The following is a 23262-nucleotide window of genomic DNA, read 5'->3' as shown; positions in this document are numbered from 1 at the left end:
CCTGGGCAACAGGTTCATCCTGGTCTTGGTGGACCATGCCACCCGGTACCCTGAAGCCATCCCTCTGAGGACAGTGACGGCCCCCGTGGTGGGACGGGCACTGATGGGAATTTTCTCCCGAGTGGGATTCCCTCTAGAGGTGGGGAGCGACAGGGGGACCAATTTCATATCCACATATATGAAATCCCTGTGGAAGGAGTGTGGGGTAACCTACAAGTTCACCACTCCTTACCACCCCCAAGGAAATGGGTTGGTTGAGAGATTCAACCGAACCCTCAAAGGCATGATCATGGGCCTGGACGGTCCAATGAGGCGTAAGTGGGACGTCCTCTTGCCATGCCTGCTCTTCGCTTACCGAGAGGTGCCGCAGAAGTCTCTAGGGTTCAGCCCCTTTGAGCTTCTGTATGGTCACCCGGTAAGAGGACCTCTGAGTTTGGTAAAGGAAGGCTGGGAGCAATCTCCCAGGAAACCTCCCCAGAATGTATATAGTTACATGCTGGCCTTCCGAAACCAGACTCGGCGTTTCAGGCAACTTGCTGAGGCAAATCTGGAAGCCAGCCAGGAGGAGATGAAGCGGTGGTACGACCGGAATGCCACTCTGGTCGAGCTTCAACCTGGACAAAAGGTGTGGGTCTTGGCCCCAGTGGAGCCGTGTGCACTTCAGGATAAGTGGACCGGTCCATTTGAGGTTGTGGAGCGCAAAAGTCCTATCACCTACTTGGTGGACATGCAGACTCCCAGGAACCCTTTGAGGGTCCTACATGTTAACCGCCTTAAGCCCCACTTAGAGAGGACCGAAGTGGGCATGCTGCTGGCCACTGATGATGGAATGGAAGAGGAGACCGAGCCCCTTCCTGACCTCTTAGTGGCCTCTGAGAAAGATGGGTCAGTGGATGGAGTTAACCTCTCACCCACCCTGACGCCCGAACAACAGGAAGACTGCCGCCACTTGCTGGGACAGTTTTCCGACCGATTCTCCCTGGTTCCTGGTGTCACAGATTGGTGCGTCCATGATGTGGACACAGGAGACAGCTTACCTGTAAAGCACAAGGCTTACAGGGTAACTGACAGGGTCAGAGCTTGCATTAAGGAGGAGGTCTCCAAAATGCTTGCGCTAGGGGTGGTTGAGTCCTCCAGCAGTCCTTGGTCCAGCCCCGTGGTCTTGGTCCCAAAGGCTGCTGCGCCGGGAGCCACACCTGAACTCCGGTTCTGTGTGGACTACAGAGGACTCAATTCAGTCACGAAGACTGACGCGCACCCCATCCCCAGAGCTGATGAGCTCATTGATCGGCTGGGGGCTGCCCGGTTCCTCAGTACGTTTGATTTAACGTCTGGGTACTGGCAGATCGCCTTGACCGATGGGGCCAAAGAGAGGTCCGCATTCTCTACACCAGATGGGCACTTCCAGTTCCGAGTCATGCCATTTGGGATGAAGAATGCCCCTGCCACCTTTCAGAGGTTGGTCAACCAGGTACTGGTTGGGCTGGATGCGTTCAGTGCCGCCTACCTGGATGACATCGCAGTGTTCAGTGCCACCTGGCCTGAACACCTGCGCCACCTCTGGGAAGTGTTGATGGCGCTGCGCCGAGCAGGCCTCACGATCAAGGCAAGCAAGTGCCAGATCGGGCAGGGTTCCGTGGTATACTTGGGACACCAAGTGGGGAGTGGCAAGGTGGCACCCTTGCAACCCAAAATTGAGACCATCCTGGCTTGGGAACCCCCCAAGACGCAGACCGCAGTGAGGGCCTTCCTGGGGCTCACTGGGTACTACAGGAGGTTTGTCAAGGGCTATGGAACGATCGTTGCCCCCTTGACAGAGCTGACTTCGAAGAAGCAGCCCAGGAACGTGATTTGGACTGACACCTGTCAGAAAGCTTTCGACACCCTGAAGACTGCCATGTGCACGGCGCCCGTGCTCTTGGCCCCTGACTTCTCCAAGGAATTCCTAGTACAGACAGACGCTTCAGAGCATGGTGTAGGGGCTGTTCTCTCACAGATGACTGAGGAGGGCTGGGACCAACCCGTAGCCTTCATCAGTAGGAGGTTACTTCCACGGGAAAGTAGGTGGAGTGCAATTGAGCGAGAAGCATTTGCTGTGGTCTGGGCGCTGAAGAAGCTAAGACCCTACTTGTTTGGGTCTCACTTCCGGGTTCAGACGGACCACAGGCCCCTCAGATGGTTGATGCAAATGAGGGGTGAAAACCCGAAGCTGTTGAGGTGGTCCATCTCCCTACAGGGTATGGACTTTACGGTGGAACACCGTCCTGGTACAGATCACGCCAACGCTGACGGTCTGTCCAGGTATTTCCGCCTTAGTGACGAGGAACCCCCTGGGCAAGGGTAGTTCTCCCCACATTTCAGCTGGAGGGGACACGTGTTAGACCTGGCACCTTGGCGTGAGTTTCCCTTCCACTTTTTGATGGTGTGCCTCGATTGTTTTGCTGGTGTTGTCCGCTCAGGGCACTGCGCCACGGCTAATCCGTGCCGCAGTGCAAGTGCTCCCTAGGTAAAGTGTACCTGTAATTGATGTCCACGATTGGTTTATTGGATTCACTGTCAGTCCCCAGTAAAGTGCACCAGGGGTGCCAGGGCTCGTGAATGCCAATGCTGCTGGTGGGCTTGCAGCGCTGGTTCCGCCACCCACGGAAGCGGCCTTGTAAAGTGTGTCTAGGGCCTGCCACCGCAGACCCTGTGCGCGGTCCGGGACCGTCGCGCTGACTGCGCAAGTGCCCCCACTTGCCAGTCCCTAAACCTTCCCTTACTTACATATTAGCCACCCCTCTGGTAGGCCCAAGGGCCGGGTGCATTGTAGGCATAAGGTAGGACATGCCCTGATGTGTGTGGCATGTCTTAGTAGTGAATTACAGCCCTTGTCGTTTTTCACTATTGAAGGCTACCTGCTCTCCTTAGGCCAGAATGGGCTGCTGGGATCACGCCAACGCTGTGACCCCAGTGGACTCAGAGAGCATGGTAGAGTGTCAAGTTTGGTATGCCTGAACTCAGGATGATAAGATACTTCTTGTAGTCAAGTTTATTTTAATATCCTGGGTTTGTAAATACTACTTTTAGAAAGTTAGTATTTACTGACCTGACCATCTCAGTCCGCCTCTGCTGTGTGTATGTGTTCTGCCTGGCAACAGTAAGGAGCAGGGTGGGGGGATCCCCAGAGACAGGTTGGCTGCCAGGTGGTGGGTAGAGAGATTACACCTGGATGGGTGGGAGGAGTACACCTTGACTCTTGAATAGACCTGTGCTCTGCCACCACAAAGCCGGCGCCACCCCCTGTGGGGCGGCTGATGTCTCTGCCCTGCTGCTGAAAGGAAAGAGCAGAGTCACCATAACAAAGTGCTCCAGAACTGGACTGAGCCAGGCCTAGGCCCCCTGGCGCTAAAGAACAAAAGAATCATGGTATAAAAGTAGGAGCCTGGCTCCTAAGAAATCAGAATCCTGTTTACCACAAAGAACCTCTGCCCGACTAGAAGGAGAAGAAGACGCCGGAGGAGCTGGCCTGCTGCTTGCCTTGCTGAGAGAGGAGAGGAAGAGACTTACTGAAAAGACTTTGCTACTTTGTGCTTGAACATTCTCCAAGGGCTTGATCTGAGCTTGCCCCCTGAACTGAACCCCAGGAACAGTGGGTTCTCTGTGCTTCTTGCTCGTCCTCCAATTCGAGCCGTGTGTGCATCCCGCTGGAAAAGAGACTGCGCCCCTCATCGCCCCTCCTAGGGCCGTGACACTCAGAAGCTCGCCTGCCTCCAACCCATGAGAGCCCCGTTCCGTCCGGAGCCGCTCTCTGTTCCCGGGCCAGGCCGCCTGCATCCCTGTCACCGCCTGCCATTGGAGTGCGCTGAACGCGCTATCCCCCCTCCTGCCGGAAGCCGTCCGACGACTGTGATCTACGCCGGGTCACCCAGCTGCACTAACCGTGCCCTGCGACCCCGCTTCGCTATCCCCGGACTTCTCAGGCCGCGCCGCCCCCGCTGTGGAGACCCTCCTGCACCGCCGTGCTAAAGGGTCGCTGGCCGCGCCTGCCTACGTGCCCACACCTGCTGATTGAGGACCCAAGAACACTTCCCAAGCTGAGAGTCGCACCGACCTGTGCCGACTCTCCTAATCACGAAAGAAGTCCAGTATCGGGCTCGGGGCCCGCAACGCCTTATTTCCCCGTTCGCAGGAACCGATCTCTGTGAGTACTGGACCTACAAGTAAAGAGACTACGAACTATCCATTTGAAGCTACGAACAACGAACATTTGCCCGCTTTACAACCTGGTGGCATAGCGAAAACGTTATTGGTCTTGTGATAAGTCTGCTGAGATATATATACCTATTTTTTTACATAAAGAAGCGTATTTTTATATATATCCAAGTCTGGTGTCCGTTTCTGGGGGGATTGATGTATTTACTGTGTGTATGATTGTAAGTGCTTAACCAACAACGCCTGAGGAATCGCCTTGGCTGCTCACGCCACGCACCTAGAGGGTGAGCAAGGGTCATTCGCGAGGGGTTATCCTGCGCCCTGACGGGGAGGAGAGGGTTCCTGCTTGACACAAGGGCAACCTTGCGCCAACCAGAGACCCCCGACTCTAACACTCACTAACCCAGCCAGAACGTTTGCCCCCTCCCTAGAACCCATTTACACTGAATAAACACATATATATATATCTACCACCTAGGGACAGGGGATTCCTACTATGCATACCAAGATCTCTTATAATCGGCGGCCTCGCGGTCCCATACGAACCCAGACCTCTCTGCCCATACGACAGTATCAGCACAAGTGGCAGCCTCGCGGTCCCATACGAACCCAGACCTCTCTGCCCGTACGACAGTATCATAAGTGGCGGCCTCGCGGTCCCATACGAACCCAGACCTCTCTACCCAGACGGCAGTCTCAGCATAAGTGGCGGCCTCGCAGTCCCATACGAACCCAGACCTCTCTGCCCATACGACAGTATCACAAGTGGCGGCCTCGCGGTCCCATACGAACCCAGACCTCTCTGCCCATACAACAGTATCAGCACAATCGGCGGCCTCGCGGTCCCATACGAACCCAGACCTCTCTGCCCGTACGACAGTATCACAAGTGGCGGCCTCGCGGTCCCATACGAACCCAGACCTCTCTGCCCATACGACAGTATCAGCACAATCGGCGGCCTCGCGGTCCCATACGAACCCAGACCTCTCTGCCCGTACGACAGTATCACAAGTGGCAGCCTCGCGGTCCCATACGAACCCAGACCTCTCTGCCCATACGACAGTATCACAAGTGGCGGCCTCGCGGTCCCATACGAACCCAGACCTCTCTACCTAGGCGGCAGTCTCATACAACAGTTCATCCTATGATCACCATAACATACTATTCATCAGATCACACAAGAATTGCCAGCTCGGGCATAGCCTATCCTTAGGTTTGAAGGACTCCTCTTTCCCCTATTCAGTTACCACTTACCTGATCAGGGTTAACATCCGTTCATGTAGCCGCAGCTGACTAGAAGAATAGGCTACCCCCTTATACAAGAACACACAGCGCATGTTGGCTCGCTACAAACTGGGTACTTTATTCAAACACATACGCAATCACATAACATTACAATATAACACATAACCTGCAAAGAAAAGCGAAAGATTAAGTTGTACATTCTAATAGGAAAGGGTCGACATCACCTTAGTAGTGTGTAACCTGCACTCAGTGGTCATCTAGGTTCCCTTCTCGTCTGTGCCTCGGCTCGCCTGGAATCACCCTTCTCCGCGTCACTGGGACCTCTTCCTTATCGGCTACTCTCTCCTCTCTGGCTATTCTGTTAGGAAAGCATCTGTCTCTCGATCCTTCTTCGCCTTCAAGATGGCGTCTGTCTTCCCTGGAATAAGTAGTAGCTTTACTGCTAACGGCTAGATGCCACCTACGGACTGAACTTGTCTCTGCCTCAGACTTTCGCTAATATAGAGGTGCATTTCCTCATGGAAAATTCCGGCCCGTAACCTGCCGCCCACCAAATTCTTGTACCTCCCCGTGCCAAGGACACGTTCCCAGCCGGCCGGCCTGATGTAGTGTCTTCGGCATGAAGAAAAATACAATCCTTCGATAAGGGCCGGCCTGAACCGGTTCTCTCCAAGCGAATAACACCTCATAACTACAATATTACTCTTGACCTAGAAGAATCCCAAGCTGCCGGAGCAGAAAGAAAGATGGAGTCTCTCCCGTTTGAGGCCTACCAGGCCTGCATTCAGCACGGCTCCATGAAATACCCTCACTACAGGACGGATTGTCCCTAATACTAACGAATCTATCCCCTAGGCTATATGTGCAAGCCCTGATCTATGGGGAAGAGCACAGAATCACGTCGAAGTGCCTAGTAAATAGGCTCCATCCACTACTCTAACCCTTAGGCTTGAATGGTAAGAGACTGAAGTCACATTCAATCACCTGTTAATACAAGAAGACCGGGAAAATCAAGCAGAACATTTCACCCTTGACTTCAGTCTATTATACATTCATTAAACAGAACTAATATCTGTGGAAGAATAATATGAAACAACACTAACTGATCTATATCTAGTACCAGATGTGCAGAATTGAAGTAGTGAAGGAATACACTGAACAAAGCAACAGATAGAAATCAAAACACTGACAGTAATTAGAATACCCCCTAATATTTGGCGTAACATATGTAAATCGGGTAACCAATTAAAGAGCCAATCAAACCAACCCTGGTCAATGTGTTTTCTAATTTCTCCTGTCAGGTCATTTAGCTTATCAATATGGGCTTGAATGGATTTCGTATGATCCGACAAGTTAAAACAACAAAGACCCTCAAAATCAGAACAACCGTGTCCGTGTCTAAGCAAAAGATAATCAATGGCCGCTCTATTCTGCAAGATAGCCCTACGTTCACCCTGGGCGTCTAATAGCATGTCAGACAGGACTGTAGAAGTATGATTGATGGATTTTACCATCCAGCAAGCCATTTTCCCAATAGATTTGGCATTATAAACCGCTAAAGCAGGAACACCAACAATTGAAATGGCCAGGCTAAGGTATTCAGATTTGGAATATAAATGTAAAGATGAGTCACAATCCTCCTGTAGCCTCACTGTATCTCGAATCACACGAGAGTTGGCATTCGGGTGTGATGAAAACATGAGCAGGCTCAATCTAGTAATGGCACAAGGGCCTCCAGAAATATTTGCGGGAATATATGGCCAGGAAGTATTACCACATGAGAAAAGCCATCCGGCAGGTAGTAGTATTGTGCGATAATGGCTGGGGGTAACTACCAAACTCTTGCAAGTCATGTTATTCTGAACAGACATACATATTTTCGGTGTCCTTTGAAGGCACAAAGTCCGTTCATGAGCGGTGAAAGAAGTGGCACTTTTCGATTTTAAATGCCTACATTCAGAAATTGCACTAGGATCACAAGTAAGGAAAAAACACAGGTCACCTTGTGTGATATTATAGGTGACTATTGGGGACTGGATGGGCGGTATCGGGTCTGACAGTACAATACACAAGGGACAATACTCATGGGCAGCGAAATCGCCCAGAAGAACATTGGGGCGAGCACGTGAAATGTTAAAAATATGAGTCAATGTCTCCAGTGACGCAGGGACAGCAACTAAACAAGTTGCCAAGATGTCCGTCACCGATCTCATCGGTGTCAGGCAGAAATGAGTGTCTTTAGTCACTTGCTTGGCCAATGTAATCCAAAAGTTTGGCGACGAATCCCACGCAGTGAAGGAACGTGACACTCGGGTTCTCAACTCAGCCCGGGTTGATGGGATCCCTCCTCTCTCGTCGTACCAGCCCGAAAGGAGTCCACTGCCGACACATCCTGCAGCAACAATCCAAAGAATGATCTGAAAGAGAATCAAATACAGGCATTATTCATTCTCGTAGGTAACATTTGTCAGCCGGGACTGCTTCCCAGCTATCTTTCCCTGGTCTCATAACTAAAATGGTGTTATCTTGACCGGTTGCAATAACCTCTGCTTGTTCAGGGGGATTCTTAGGCGACTGCACCCAAACTCTGGCCCCAGGGTTATCCGTAGAGCCAAAACCTTTCTGGCCTCGTACAGTTAGCAACGTTGGGGCAGTGCCTCTTACCATCACACCACTGAAGACAGGCATTATTAGCAATTGAGCCACTTGGTCAGTTTTATGTATCAGTAAGTCAACCTCACTGCTATTCAGCAGGAGCACCTTGATCTCTCCCTGATAATCACTATCAATTATTCCTCCAAGCACCTGAATGCCTTTTACAGCCAGCCCCGATCTAGGGGCGATTAATCCGAAATTTCCAGGTGGTATCTGAACACCAACACCTGTCTCCATGATGACTCGATCTTTACTTTTTATGATGGTGTCATCCATGGCATGCAAGTCTAAACCTGCCGACCCTGGGGTCGCTCTGCATGGAGCCAAAGCTCCGGGGGTAATCTCCCAGTACATCACAGTCTCTCTGATCTCATTAGGTTTGACGTCAACATTCGGAGGAAACAAACGCATAAGTGGGGATTCAGCATTTAGAAAAGGACGGTTATTCAAAATCAATAGCGCTTGAGGCAAAAAATCTCGCCAATTCTTATATTTGTCATCTGTTAATTTACGAAGTTGGTCTTTTAGCAGGCCATTCAACCTCTCCACAAGACCCGAGGCCTGTGGATAATACGGCATATGAAATACCCATTCAATATTGTTTTCCACACAGAATTCCTGTACCAATCTTCCACGAAAATGGGATGCATTATCAGATTGAATTTGGAATGGCACACCATAATACATCCTAATTAATTCCAATGTTTTAATAGTATTCAATTGGGTAGCTTGCTTACAGGGAAGGGCCACCAACAGGCCACTGTATGTATCAACAATGGTGCAAACATATTGACAATTCCTACTCATAGGAAGTGGACCAATGTAATCAATCTGCCAAATTTGAGCGGGCAATGTCCCGCGATGTAAATGACCTTTAACAATTTGGGGCACTTTGCGCTGCCTGATATGCTGACAAATGGGACAATGTAGAATGACATTTTTAATTAAATCTAGGGGAATAAAAATTCCTCGATCAGCCGCCCACCTGCTAGTGGCTTTCTCTCCAAAGTGTCCTGCTTTCTGGTGGGCCAATTTCGCCAATCCCGCAATATCAGAATCTTGCGTCTCCACCACTGCCTCAGCAATTTTAGATTTCTCATCTGCAATGTTATGAAAGAATTTGTCAAGAGAGTCTATCGGGGTATGAGCATCCACATGGAAGATTGTAACAGTACTCTGTGGGAGCATTTCCCAAATCTCCTGCCATAATTCTTTTCCCCACAATTCCTTGGAATGGATTTTCCAACTATGGGAATGCCAAGTCGGTAACCAAACTGCCAGTCCGTTGGCAGTAGACCAAGAATCGGTAAAAATATGACATGTGCCAGGTAACTCTTGTTTCAGAACTTGATAAACAGCATAGAGTTCAGCAAATTGACTGCTCTTACCCTCACCAGTCGTACTCAACAATTTTTGTGTGATCGGATTATAGGACACTGCCTTCCAATGCCGTTTTGTCCCTATGAACCTTGCTGAACCATCCGTAAACCAGACATGGTTTCTGTCCCCTGCGGACAAATCATCAAAAGGTTTACCCCACTTAACAGGAGACTCCTGTACTAAAGGTACGGAACATTCACTCTCAGTTTCAGTTGATGGCGCCCGTGCCACCTGCTCATGCAAAGATGCAACTCCTTTTTGTCCCACACGTGCCCTGTCTTGTATATACCATTTCCATTTAATCACACTCGCCTCTTGGGCGTGTCCAATCCGGTGAGTTTTCGGCGAACTCACAACCCACTGCATGATAGGAATTTCAGGTCGCAGAACTATATCATGTCCCAAAGTCAATTGCTCAGTATCCACCAGAGCCCAATAACATGCAAGTAACTGTTTCTCAAAAGGTGTATAACGCTCACCAGCATCAGGTAACTTTTTGGTCCAGAAACCTAACGGTACTCTACTCTTGCCTTGTTTCTGCCACAAACTCCAATTCGCATAAAGGCCTTGCACAGATACATTCAAGTCCACATCACCATCACATACGGGCCATAAATCCAGAGCATGCTGAATTGCTTCTTTTGCCAGGCTGAACGCATCTTGCTGTGGTTTACCCCATTCAAATGCATTCTTTTTACGAGTGACCTGGTACAAAGGGGCCAATATTTGACTCAAATGAGGAATATGCTGGCGCCAAAATCCAAACAAACCAATGAAGCTTTGGGCTTCTTTCCTATTCCTCGGAACTGCAAAATCAAGAATTTTCTGTTTAACCTGAGGGATCACTTCTCGGTGTCCCTCATGCCAATTAATGCCCAAAAATTTCACAGCCTGGGACAGACCTTGTAATTTATCCGGGTTGATTTCCCAGCCTTTCTCACGCAAACACTCAATGACTCTATCCAATTAGGTCTGAACTTCCTCTTGTGTTTCGCCTTGGATCAAAATATCATCAATATAGTGACATATCTGAATTTGCGGATGAACCGGTACCTCAGCCAAATGCTCTGCCACCAGCCGGTGACATATCGTAGGACTATGCACATAGCCCTGGGGAAGACTTCTAAACGTCATCTGACGCCCGTTCCACGTAAAACTGAATTGTTCCTGACACTCAGGGGCAATCGGAATCGAAAAGAAAGCATTAGCAATATCAATGGACGCATACCATGTACCTGGATGTCTTTGGATTCTTTCAATTAAGGTAATAATATCCGGTACTGCAACCGTCAAAGAGGGTGTGTGTCTATTCAATTCTCGATAGTCAACAGTCATGCGCCAAGAATTATCACTCTTACGTACAGGCCAAACAGGATTATTCCAAGCAGAAGTAACTGGGGTTATAACTCCTGCATCCACCAACTCCTGAATAGTGGTACTAATCTCTTCATGACCACCTGGAATACGATACTGCTTCTGACAAACCACTTTTGTCGCCTGGGGAACTTTTATGGGGGGCATTCTTAAACGACCAACCCGTACAGGCCTGGACGATATATAATGTTTAGTTCCAAATTGGTAACATCCATCATCTAAGTGCAATGTCATTCCTTTCAAAATATCAATTCCAATTATGAATTCTAAAAGTGGCACCACTAATACAGAGTATTCTTTTCTGGGGATTCTACCTATTCTCATTTCAAGTAAAGTTTGAACTGCAGGAGTTTCCTTTCCACCTAATCCGGTAATTGTAAAAGACTGACCTTTAAACTTCTTTGATTTTCCATGTATAAGGGTGGCCTCCGCTCCTGTATCTACCAATGCTCGGGCCCTTTGGATATTACGATGTCTCCAAAAAATATTGATATCTACATAGGGTCTATTATCTTTGTGAGCCCATCTGCGTACTGGAGCTTGACCTATTTCCTAGTCATTTTTACTGCGTTCTGTGTACCAGGATAAATCGGGATAAAGACTCTCACGTTTCCCAGGTATCGATACCTCCTGTTCATATCCATTTCCATTTCGAAATGGATTCCTGTTCTCTGCATTGTACTGCGGGCTTCGATCGGCCAATATGTGTCGATCCTCCCTCCTTCTCAACTCAGGGGATTGATCCCTATCATCTCTACATCTGCTATTAACATAATCATCTCTCCCCCTTCCTCTTTCCCTCTCTCTCCCACTGTCTCTCTCACGACGGGGGGACAAATCACGTAAAGAACGTCGATCATCACGACGATCAGAGCGCCCACGGCGGTCGTCATCACCGCTACCGTCAGAAAAACCACGATCACATTCAGTCATCCGAACACGTCGGGCACCCTCCTTCCGATCCAAGCCACGTTTGCGAAACATCTCCCACAAACGAGAAGTAGTCTCACCGTCAATGTCCTCCTTCCGCACACCATCGGCCATAAGACCAAAAAACATATCACGTCTAGTAAGTTTATTGTCACCAGGAGTACGAGTGTCAGGCCGGGACTGCCGTTCAGGTTTAAACCACTCACCCAACTCACCGAGTTGGCGTACCAATTCCAGTACCACAGATAACATGTTACCAGTCTGATTAATCAATAAAGTCATCATGACCTGCTTATAAGCAACGGGGGAGGAACGAATGATACGATTCCGCACAGACGATGTCAATAAACCATCAAGCAATCTGTCAGCAGTATTCAGAAAAACCGCCGTTTTCATCACCTCCTCTTTGAGACGTTGTGCAGCATCGCGCAAAGTATACCACGGTTTGTCATTCATAGGCCAATCAGACTCAGTAGGATATTTGTTATTACAACCCTCAGTCGCCAATTGAAGCAAAGAAATTTGACCACCACCATTAAAGTTGCGAAAATGATCCTGTACAGTAGAATCCGAACTCAAGGAACAAAACTTCAAACAATCGCCAGCATCCAACATAATGCCAGCAGCGCCCAGTTCATAGAGGCGCACCATCCATGTGAGCAAGGTCTCCCCAGCTCGCTGCCGAAATCGCTGTAAAATATCACTAATTTCTTGTTGAGTAAAATCCTCCAAAGAGTCTAAAGCAATACCCTCCGGAACACCGGGAGCTTGCTGCAACTTACGCCGAAAAACTGGATGCACCGAGACCGCGGGACGAGCATCAGAAGGAGCTCGACCAGGACACGTAGAGGAAGCATGGACCCCACCCGAAGGACGAGTGCAATCACGGGCCGCACCATCAGAGGCATAAGAAGCAGACTTACAATCACGGCCGTAGCGAGAGGACTCGCGCTTGGCAGACTCCTCATCCGAGGAACGAGAATCACTCGAGTTCCAGATATTACCATCCCATTCATCAGGATTCCAATCCAGTCCGGCTTTCGCCACGACCAGACGCACCTTACGCGTCGAAACCCGACCACGCCTATTCTTGTATTTATAACGAGCAATTCGCACAGCCGCCCTTTCGGCAATAGTCTGGTACGTCTCAAGTTTGTCAGCAAGCAACTTATTTTGACACCGCAACAAAGTATGAGCATTCTGAATCTCAACAAAGTTCGTTTCCACAGCCTTATGCAAATTCTGTAACTTCAACAACCTCTCATGTAGAACCCTGTACGCAGACAGAACAATCCAACCTCTGCGCCCCAAAACGGGAAGCACATCACCCTTAGATATCGGCGCCTTCTGTAAACAAGTAATCACATTAGCCGGCTCCGCCAGCTCCAAAGAAGAATTCCAATTCTCACTCAAACCAGTAGAATCAGCCCACTCACGGGCCAAGGCTTCATAAGGCGTTGAATCCCAGCCTGGAATATCAACGGGCAACTTAAAAGTAGATTTTGACTTTCTAGAAAACATCTTGGAAAGGAAAGAGAGGAAAAAGAAAGAAAAGAGAAGAAAGAGAAAGACAACTATACACACAATTTATATAGAAATAATATACAAAGAAAACCACGCACGCGCCGAAAGCAAACACGATACAATCACAACGCACACAGGTTTCGTAAACGGTTCGTGACGCCAAATGTTCTGCTTGGGTTTTCGGATCAGATAGAACCCGCTCATCAGAGCCTCACTAACCCAGCCAGAACGTTTGCCCCCTCCCTAGAACCCATTTACACTGAATAAACACATATATATATATCTACCACCTAGGGACAGGGGATTCCTACTATGCATACCAAGATCTCTTATAATCGGTGGCCTCGCGGTCCCATACGAACCCAGACCTCTCTGCCCATACGACAGTATCAGCACAAGTGGCGGCCTCGAGGTCCCATACGAACCCAGACCTCTCTGCCCGTACGACAGTATCATAAGTGGCGGCCTCGCGGTCCCATACGAACCCAGACCTCTCTACCCAGACGGCAGTCTCAGCATAAGTGGCGGCCTCGCAGTCCCATACGAACCCAGACCTCTCTGCCCATACGACAGTATCACAAGTGGCGGCCTCGCGGTCCCATACGAACCCAGACCTCTCTGCCCATACGACAGTATCAGCACAATCGGCGGCCTCGCGGTCCCATACGAACCCAGACCTCTCTGCCCGTACGACAGTATCACAAGTGGCGGCCTCGCGGTCCCATACGAACCCAGACCTCTCTGCCCATACGACAGTATCAGCACAATCGGCGGCCTCGCGGTCCCATACGAACCCAGACCTCTCTGCCCGTACGACAGTATCACAAGTGGCGGCCTCGCGGTCCCATACGAACCCAGACCTCTCTGCCCATACGACAGTATCACAAGTGGCCGCCTCGCGGTCCCATACGAACCCAGACCTCTCTACCTAGGCGGCAGTCTCATACGACAGTTTATCCTATGATCACCATAACATACTATTCATCAGATCACACAAGAATTGCCAGCTCGGGCATAGCCTATCCTTAGGTTTGAAGGACTCCTCTTTCCCCTATTCAGTTACCACTTACCTGATCAGGGTTAACATCCGTTCATGTAGCCGCAGCTGACTAGAAGAATAGGCTACCCCCTTATACAAGAACACACAGCGCATGTTGGCTCGCTACAAACTGGGTACTTTATTCAAACACATACGCAATCACATAACATTACAATATAACACATAACCTGCAAAGAAAAGCGAAAGATTAAGTTGTACATTCTAATAGGAAAGGGTCGACATCACCTTAGTAGTGTGTAGCCTGCACTCAGTGGTCATCTAGGTTCCCTTCTCGTCTGTGCCTCGGCTCGCCTGGAATCACCCTTCTCCGCGTTACTGGGACCTCTTCCTTATCGGCTACTCTCTCCTCTCTGGCTATTCTGTTAGGAAAGCATCTGTCTCTCGATCCTTCTTCGCCTTCAAGATGGCGTCTGTCTTCCCTGGAATAAGTAGTAGCTTTACTGCTAACGGCTAGATGCCGCCTACGGACTGAACTTGTCTCTGCCTCAGACTTTCGCTAATATAGAGGTGCATTTCCTCATGGAAAATTCCGGCCCGTAACCTGCCGCCCACCAAATTCTTGTACCTCCCCGTGCCAAGGACACGTTCCCAGCCGGCCGGCCTGATGTAGTGTCTTCGGCATGAAGAAAAATACAATCCTTCGATAAGGGCCGGCCTGAACCGGTTCTCTCCAAGCGAATAACACCTCATAACTACAATATTACTCTTGACCTAGAAGAATCCCAAGCTGCCGGAGCAGAAAGAAAGATGGAGTCTCTCCCGTTTGAGGCCTACCAGGCCTTCATTCAGCACGGCTCCATGAAATACCCTCACTACAGGACGGATTGTCCCTAATACTAACGAATCTATCCCCTAGGCTATATGTGCAAGCCCTGATCTATGGGGAAGAGCACAGAATCACGTCGAAGTGCCTAGTAAATAGGCTCCATCCACTACTCTATCCCTTAGGCTTGAATGGTAAGAGACTGAAGTCACATTCAATCACCTGTTAATACAAGAAGACCGGGAAAATCAAGCAGAACAGTGTTTCACCATGCTGTAATCAATTTATGGTTCTTTGTGTATCTTTTAAGGCAAAAAAGGGAGTTGATATATTTAACCAATGAGTGAATGTTTCCTCTTGGATAGGTACTAAATCAATTGGAGCCTTTATAGTTTCTGAAATCTCATCACAGGTTGTGTATACACTATATAGATTGGCAAAATGCTTTTACCATACATATGATGGAATATAAAACTCTGAAGGCCTGGAAATCGAGACACTTCCATAGACTACAATATACCAAAAAGCTTCAGTGTTTCTTTATCTAGAAGCTTTCACAAGCCCTGTTTTGAGTTAGAAGCAATTTCATTGTACCTTGCACTAGGGTCTCTAATCTTCTGTAGATCGCACTACTTAACAGTCATGATTATTTCTGCCGTAGCCTTCCTACAGTGAACATTATACCAGGGCAATGTCTTAGGCATGGGGAATTAGAAGGATGGTTTTCAGTTGTGCTTATAGATCTCTGAACAAACTACGGTGCAGCTCCAAAAGGAGTCCTCACTAGATGGAATGTCAACTAGTGGACCCAAAAAATGAATTAAATGTGTTGTATATTTGCTCCATGGAATCAGGCTTAGAAGAAATTTTAACCCACTTAATCGATCTTCTGTTGTTGCTGAGAAACAGTGCAGACTCTGAGCTAGTAGATCCATTGGTTTTGCTGGGGAAAAAAATGTGGGTGCAAGCATAAGTTTAAAGGATATTGGTCACTGTCAGATTTTACAAGTACAGCAAAATTACACATAGCATACCGTAATTCAAGGTCCAATAAAATATAATCTATCCAACTTTTTCGCCCCAAATAAAGAAGGTATATTCTTGGTGGCCATCCGATTTACACCTTCATTTGAATGTGTGCATGCAAATTCTTCAGGTTCAATTATTTGAGTTTTATAGAAGTGGCAGACCATTTTTAAGTGGCTGTGCTTCCTGTATTTGAATACCTATAGCCACATCTTCAAGATCAGTATTAGAATCAATGAAGGCTATATGTTCGTATGTTACATTAAACTCTCCAGCAATGATAAATGGAAAATGTGTTTGCATATTTGACAAATGATGGTCAAGCTTAGCCGTCGTAAGGGACTCCTTGCTATATCTCACAGAGTGGTTGTCAGTATTATATACACTTACAGTCACACCGTTGGACCACCTTATAGTTAGACCAATTACATCAGGACAATCTATTGATCTTGTTTAACAAGCACTTTTAGCGAAATCCATATCCAGACTGAAATACCTTTGGATGCAATTTTTGTTGTCAGAAATGCAAAAAGGTTCTATGGACCAGGTCTCATGATGCAAAATAATGCGAAATTGACTAACATATTTGACCCAATCTGTATCTGCCATCCTAGCTTGACAGCAGCTGTAAACTAGGAGAACAATCTGACCCTGACAATGAAAGTAGGTAATTTTGACGATTTAGGATCATATTGGTATGGAGTACATGCAGGGAAAGAGGAAATCTCCAGGCAGGGATGGACATTTTGATTAGCTTAATGTAAACTAGGATCGTGTGAAGAGGGGTAACAGTGTCGATGACATCTTGATGGCATGGAATGCTAGATCAAAGTTGGAATCCTGTCCTCTCTCTTGTGCTTACTATCTTGAGTTAGTCCACTTCGACTAGGGCAGGAGTGGAGGGACCCAGCTATGGGAGAGCCTTTTAGGGTCCCAATTGTATATCTCTTGGTTGGTTGGCTGAAATTCATAGGACATAGGCCACTTGCATCACAAGATGTCAGATTGCTTATAAATTGGATGTTTGAGGCTGTTGGTGGTAGAAACTTGGGGGCCGATTCACAGAACTAATTTAAGACAAAATCCTAAACTTACTACTTTTGGTATTCTAGAAGTTAGGATTTTGTCTTAAGTTTGTCTTAAGACAAACTTAAGACAGACTTAAGACAGACTTAAGACAAACTTAAGACAGACTTAAGACAGACTTAAGACAAACTTAAGACAGACTTAAGACAGACTTAACACAGACTTAAGACAAAATACTAACTTAAGTCTGTCTTAAGTTTGTCTTAAGACAAACTTAAGACAAAATTAAAATCCTAATTGACGTCAGTGAATCTGAAGTTTCTAACACGTTCTTGGCGGCAGTAACATCTGTTTGTATGATTTTAAAGGTCAGAGTGGTTCTTTGCCACAGGTATGGTGGGTAGGGCTCAAGATGAGGTCTTACCTGTCTTTGTTGCTCCCCTTCATCTCTGAAGGAGCATTTGCAGCCTCTCAATGTTTGCAGTGCTCTCCTTTACTTGAAATCGTCCTGTATCTTTAGGACGTTTGCTTATTTTATTCTTTTATTTAGGTTTGTAATAACAGTTCCTTAATAAGCCATCAATTAGTAAATCCATCCCACCCTCTACATTTTTACTGGTTGCAGTTCTTCTCCCAGAGGTGACTAAAGTGTCATCCATGTGTGAGTTGGCAGCTTCCAGGGCTGAGGTGCAGGTCAAGCCTCTGGTACTGACAAGATTCCTGTCGACTTGTTTTTTATCGGAAATAGATATTTGGATACCCTATTTTACTGTGGTTTCAATGCTAATTTAAATGGGGCCAGCATTCCCAAAACATGGGCAGGGGCTGAGATTTTTCCCCTTTATAAGAAATGTTGCCCCTTGGATCCTGGCAAATATAGGCCAATTAGCCTTTTAGGCCCCACGCAAAAACGTTTTGGTAGGGTGATATTAGGTAGGCTTCAACATTGGCATACATACTTTGTCCTCTCCAACTGGGTTTCCAAACCAATATCTCCACTGTTGACTAGGTTTTTAGACTGCAGTTGATCTATTGGAAGGTTGCAAGTTTTGAGAAAGGGAGGCTGTATGCAGGCTTTGTTGACCTGCGTTTGACCTGGTCCCCAGAACTCAGTTGTGGAACTGCCTTGACGATTGGGGCTTCCCAGTTTACCTACGCAACATAATAGAGAGATTACAGATTACACCAGAACAACTACACGCAAATTAGGTGTGGTAAACTCGGTGAAGTCACTGATCCCATTCCCATTATGTGTGGCATTAGACAGGGTTGTGTTCTTGCACCCACTCTTTTTACTTTGCTTTCAAATGATCGAGTGTTTTTTTTTTTAATATCTAGCAGGCATGAGGGTTTCAGCCCTCATGTTAGCTAATAATACTCTTTTACTCTCCAAGACACCCATGGAGCTCCATTAACTGCTTGATAGTTTTAGTAGTTTCTGTGAGACGAATGGGCTGGAAATTAACATTAACAAAACCAAATGTATGGTTATTAATCCCTGTCCCTCTACATGGTCTAATCCCACCTTGGATGGCATTCCCTTAGAGCTGGTACACCTATTTGACTATCTGGGGATAACACTAGATGAGAAACTTGAATGGTCATTGCAAGTTGCCAAAGGAAGACTAAAACTGGAGCAGCAAAGTGGGGGGATGCTGAAGCTATACAAGGGGTCCCATTGCAAATGTGTATTGCCTGTTGTTCAACTATATACACATCAGACACTTGCTGGAGCCCTTTATGGGGCAGAGATTTGGGGTCACAAAAATCAAAACCCTTGACAATGGTAGAAAATAGATTTATAAGGCAGCTGTTATGTCTACCAGTCAGCACTCCATAATACCATTGAGGTTTGATTTTGGACGACTATTGACAAGATAGAACTTGGCCCTCTTATTTTTTAGAGACTTATCTAGGTGGCCCTGGAACTTTCGTTATATCGAAATTGTTTGGAGGAAATTCTCAGCCATCCGAATGAAATCAAACTCCCCTGGATTACATTTGTCAAAGACTCCCTGAAGGAGATTGGCTTTCCCAATCTCTGAAATGATCTAGTTGGCTGCTGCTCAATAATTACTGCAAATGAGTTAAAAAATCAATTTAAAAATTATAAATGCTGCAACCTTCGAATGAATGCATAAGGCACTTTACCCACCTCATGTTTAGTGATCAAAGATAATTACCATCTGTAAAATTTCTGTGATGACATAGATCCAAATTTAGCTAAAAACCTTAAGTCCAGTTTAGACATGGAAACCTTCCCCTCAATAGTTTTAAGTCAAAAAAGGCTGGAAACATTGAATAGTATACACCAGGAGTGTCCAATGTGCGGCTATAGGAGGGAGGATCTACCCCATCTGCTATTCTTCTGTCCAGCCTACAAAGGACCACACGTAAAATGGTTGATACCCATTTGTAGGGAACTAGGCACCTCAAGAAGCCTATAGGATCCTTGAAGCAGACACGACCCCAGATCTGGTATTTGGGCTGTCCAGGTTTCTGTTTCATGCATGGTTGATAAGAAACAGAAACATGTTTGTTTAAAACTAAATTGTCACTTTTATGGGATTGTAAACGTTGTGAATTCATGATCAACCCTATAGTACTTTTTAACTTTGGACCTAATATGAATTAATGTTATTTGTATTTTTATGACTTGGTGGTTTGTTTTATTCTTTTTAACCTTTTGATGTTGTTTTTAACATTCAGCTGTGCTAGTATTTTTATTGTGCATCTCTTTTATGATATATGGTCGAAATAAAGAGTACTGGGTTGGAATGGCAATTCTCAGATCCTTTCACGGAGACCTAAACTGAAGTTCATATGAGTGTCATGTCAAATGCCACCAAAATGTACCATATTTAAATCCTTCGATAGCACACAACTGATGTTTATCTACCTATATACAATGTGTCAATGAGACTGTAAAATCCAACAGTTTGCCAAAGGTTTACAGGTGCTTTCAGTTTAAAATTAAAGCACTAGGTTTGCTGTAATCAGAATGTATTACCACATGCCAGTTTCCTTGACACCTTTTGTGAACTGAGTTATTTGTTTCCAATGGCAGGTGTCTGCTTCTGTGAAAATCACGAGAAATAAAAAAAAAGTCGTATCCAATAGTGAGTTCTATATTTTACTTTGGGTGGCACAATTTGAAAGGTGAAAGAACAGATTGCAGAACAACAAGAACAACACCAATAATAATTATTATATATGGGATAAGCTATACCTTGCCATACATTATAAGTATATTGCAAGTTGCCGAGGAGTTCAATGACCATATCCCCATATTGAGGAACGAGGCACAATGCCAAGTTCCTTTATAAGGTCCTGGAAATGCGAGGTGACTTGCAATATTCTTTTAAACTACAATTGAGGGTATTTTAGTTCTTATAATACAAAGTAATGTCAGTCCCTAGCTCAAAAAACCACTTAAATCCTCAGCGTCTTGCTCTTTCGCATACATTACAGAGAAGAAGAATAGAAGCTCAACCTGTGCAGAGAAATTAAACACACAAAAATGCAGCTAGTATAAGGTTTGCAAAAAGATAATAGAAACTGTTTAATTTAATTCAGGGCAAACATTTTGTGGCTCAGATTGTGTAGAAACCTGTAGGGACTCTATGTTTCGTTCAAGACCTATAGTGTGGAAAAAATAAATATGTTACCATTAAATATCGCCTTCCTGCTGATTACTCTTTTTTTCAAGAAATATATCATAACGATGAAAGGACATTTCTCCTTTTCCTTGTATAAACTGCTCTGCAATTATGCCCCTGACCTGCTATTAATCTCTGGCTACATGCTCTAGCATCTGACATTCTGCACCTGGTAAAAGGGAGATTTTGAAAAAGGAATTGGGAGAATGATTTTCCCCACTGACTTACTTTGAAGAGGAGAGGAGTTTAGGTGAGAGAGAGCTAAAATCAAGCCTATTTGGGATTCGAAAATCTGGAGTCTCCCGTCTGAATCAGGTCAATTGGCATGTATGCATTAGAACTCATCTGTAACTACTTATTATAACTGAGCAGGTATTTCATTAATTTATTACAGGTGACTAGAGACGTCACAAGACACTTGTAAAAAGGAAATCAGAGATGGAAGTTGATACCGAGATTACAGGCTCCTATATATTATACTACTACTACTAATAATAATAATAATAACAATAATACTTGCTTCATTTTCATGTATCTTTGTGTTAGTTTTACTCTCAGCATCACTATATACTTTACTGTCTCTCATTACCTATTCTTCATATTATGAACTGTGGAGGAAGGAAAAGCTCAGTCAATCTGCCAGGGCTCAAACCTGCAACAACATGTGTGCTGTACCCATTGCTCTCTAGCCTGTGTCTTAACTCTTTGAGTTATCCAAATGGTTGCAAAGGCAATTCAAAATTAACAGAGACTGTTGCTTTTCTATATGCAATACGGCCAAATCATGACGCAATAAGTTGATTTAAAAAATGTATTTTTCACTAAAGATTAGCAGCTGTAAATTGGTAGGATTGCACACATTGACTACAAAATGTGCAAGTGAATTATAAACTTACACAATTCCTTTGCTTTCATTTGAATCATTGCTTTGTTAATAAGATGCATTAGATATAGAAAAATGCCCCTACATTTTAAAATGAAAGTAAAAACTATTATTTTTGAAAAAAATACATTTCAGTTGATGCAAGTCAAAATATGACTATAACAAGTGAAGGAAGTTCATTATGAAATTCATCAGGTATCCCTCTATTGATTCCTGTAACTCAGAGTGTATGATCATACAATTCACAGAAATTTAGCTTGGTGCAGAAAATTTATGCAAATGTATTTTCATAATTTTTCTAACTGTGTAATAAGGAATAAAGAAATGTAATTTGTTCTCGACTATTTACATAGTACATTAATAAAATAAATGTCCTTCACTTTTCATATCTGAAATATGAATTTACAATTTATTCCACTTTCTTTTATTTGTTCATGAGAAATCGTATACTTGTATTAGCATTTATGTGTTCAAATCTCAAATATTCCCTTAAAATAACTGCTATTACATGTGTTGCATGTGGTCTCATATTTAAATTTCAAAATATGCCCTAGAGATTTTTTTGTATATGATATCAACTAGGACCACATCTGTTTGCTCCATGCCTTGCTACACATATCAGCAACAATGGGGCCAATGGATTTGCCCAGCATGTTTCTCACAAAGAATTAGTTTCTACAAATTCGATGCATTTTTTAACGATTACCTTTCTGTTCCTTTATTAAAAAGATCAAATTTGTTTTATCTTGTGTAACGTAAGACACCTAAAATGTTGGACAAAATAAATCAAATGGAAATAAATGGTATCAATTATGTTGCTCTTAATTGAACTTTGCAACAAATTATTATTTCATAATATTCAAGACAAGTAGCTATCAAAAGGGGAAAAAAGGGAGGATAGTTATATGTCAGCATACTATCCTTTTATCTATGCATCTGTATGCTGGAAAAATCTAAAAATTGAGAAAAGTTTATTTTGAGAACGCATAATGACATAGCACTACAATAGAATTAGACAGCAAAAATACTGTAGAGAAATGTACCTTCAAGTCAATCCATCGCTACAGCCTCGCCTTCTGAATTAAGTTCTTTTATGACCAGATGGGCACAAAAGGACTCTGAAAATCTTTAATTTCATATTCAAAACCAGTAAATCCTATTTGTTTGCTTTTCACCACTCATTTCAATAAGACATAAACGTGTGTTAATCTCCCATTCACCAGTTGCCTGGGTGCGTGTGAAATGAATCGTGTGGACAAAACAAACCGCAGCTAGCTGCAATAATCCATTCTCTTCTAAGCTTCCTCGAGGGGCCTCTTCACAGGTACCCAAAAGCCACTCTGGGCCCTTCACATATTTCTGAAGCTCTTCCCTTTTATCGCACAGCACATTACTGACCCGCCAAAGAAAGGGGAGAAAGCAGGCGTCCATTTTAGGAAATTCTGAAGCACGGCCCGGCCAATTCGCTTTCTACGCAGAGAGATAATTGGGAGCCAGAAATTCTGGAGAACCGAATTCAATGAACAAACCATGACATGGGAAA

The sequence above is a fragment of the Triturus cristatus genome, chromosome 10, assembly GCF_964204655.1.
Source record: "Triturus cristatus chromosome 10, aTriCri1.1, whole genome shotgun sequence".
NCBI classification, from domain to species: Eukaryota; Metazoa; Chordata; class Amphibia; order Caudata; family Salamandridae; genus Triturus; species Triturus cristatus.
Note: the sequence above shows the minus strand (reverse complement) of the source record.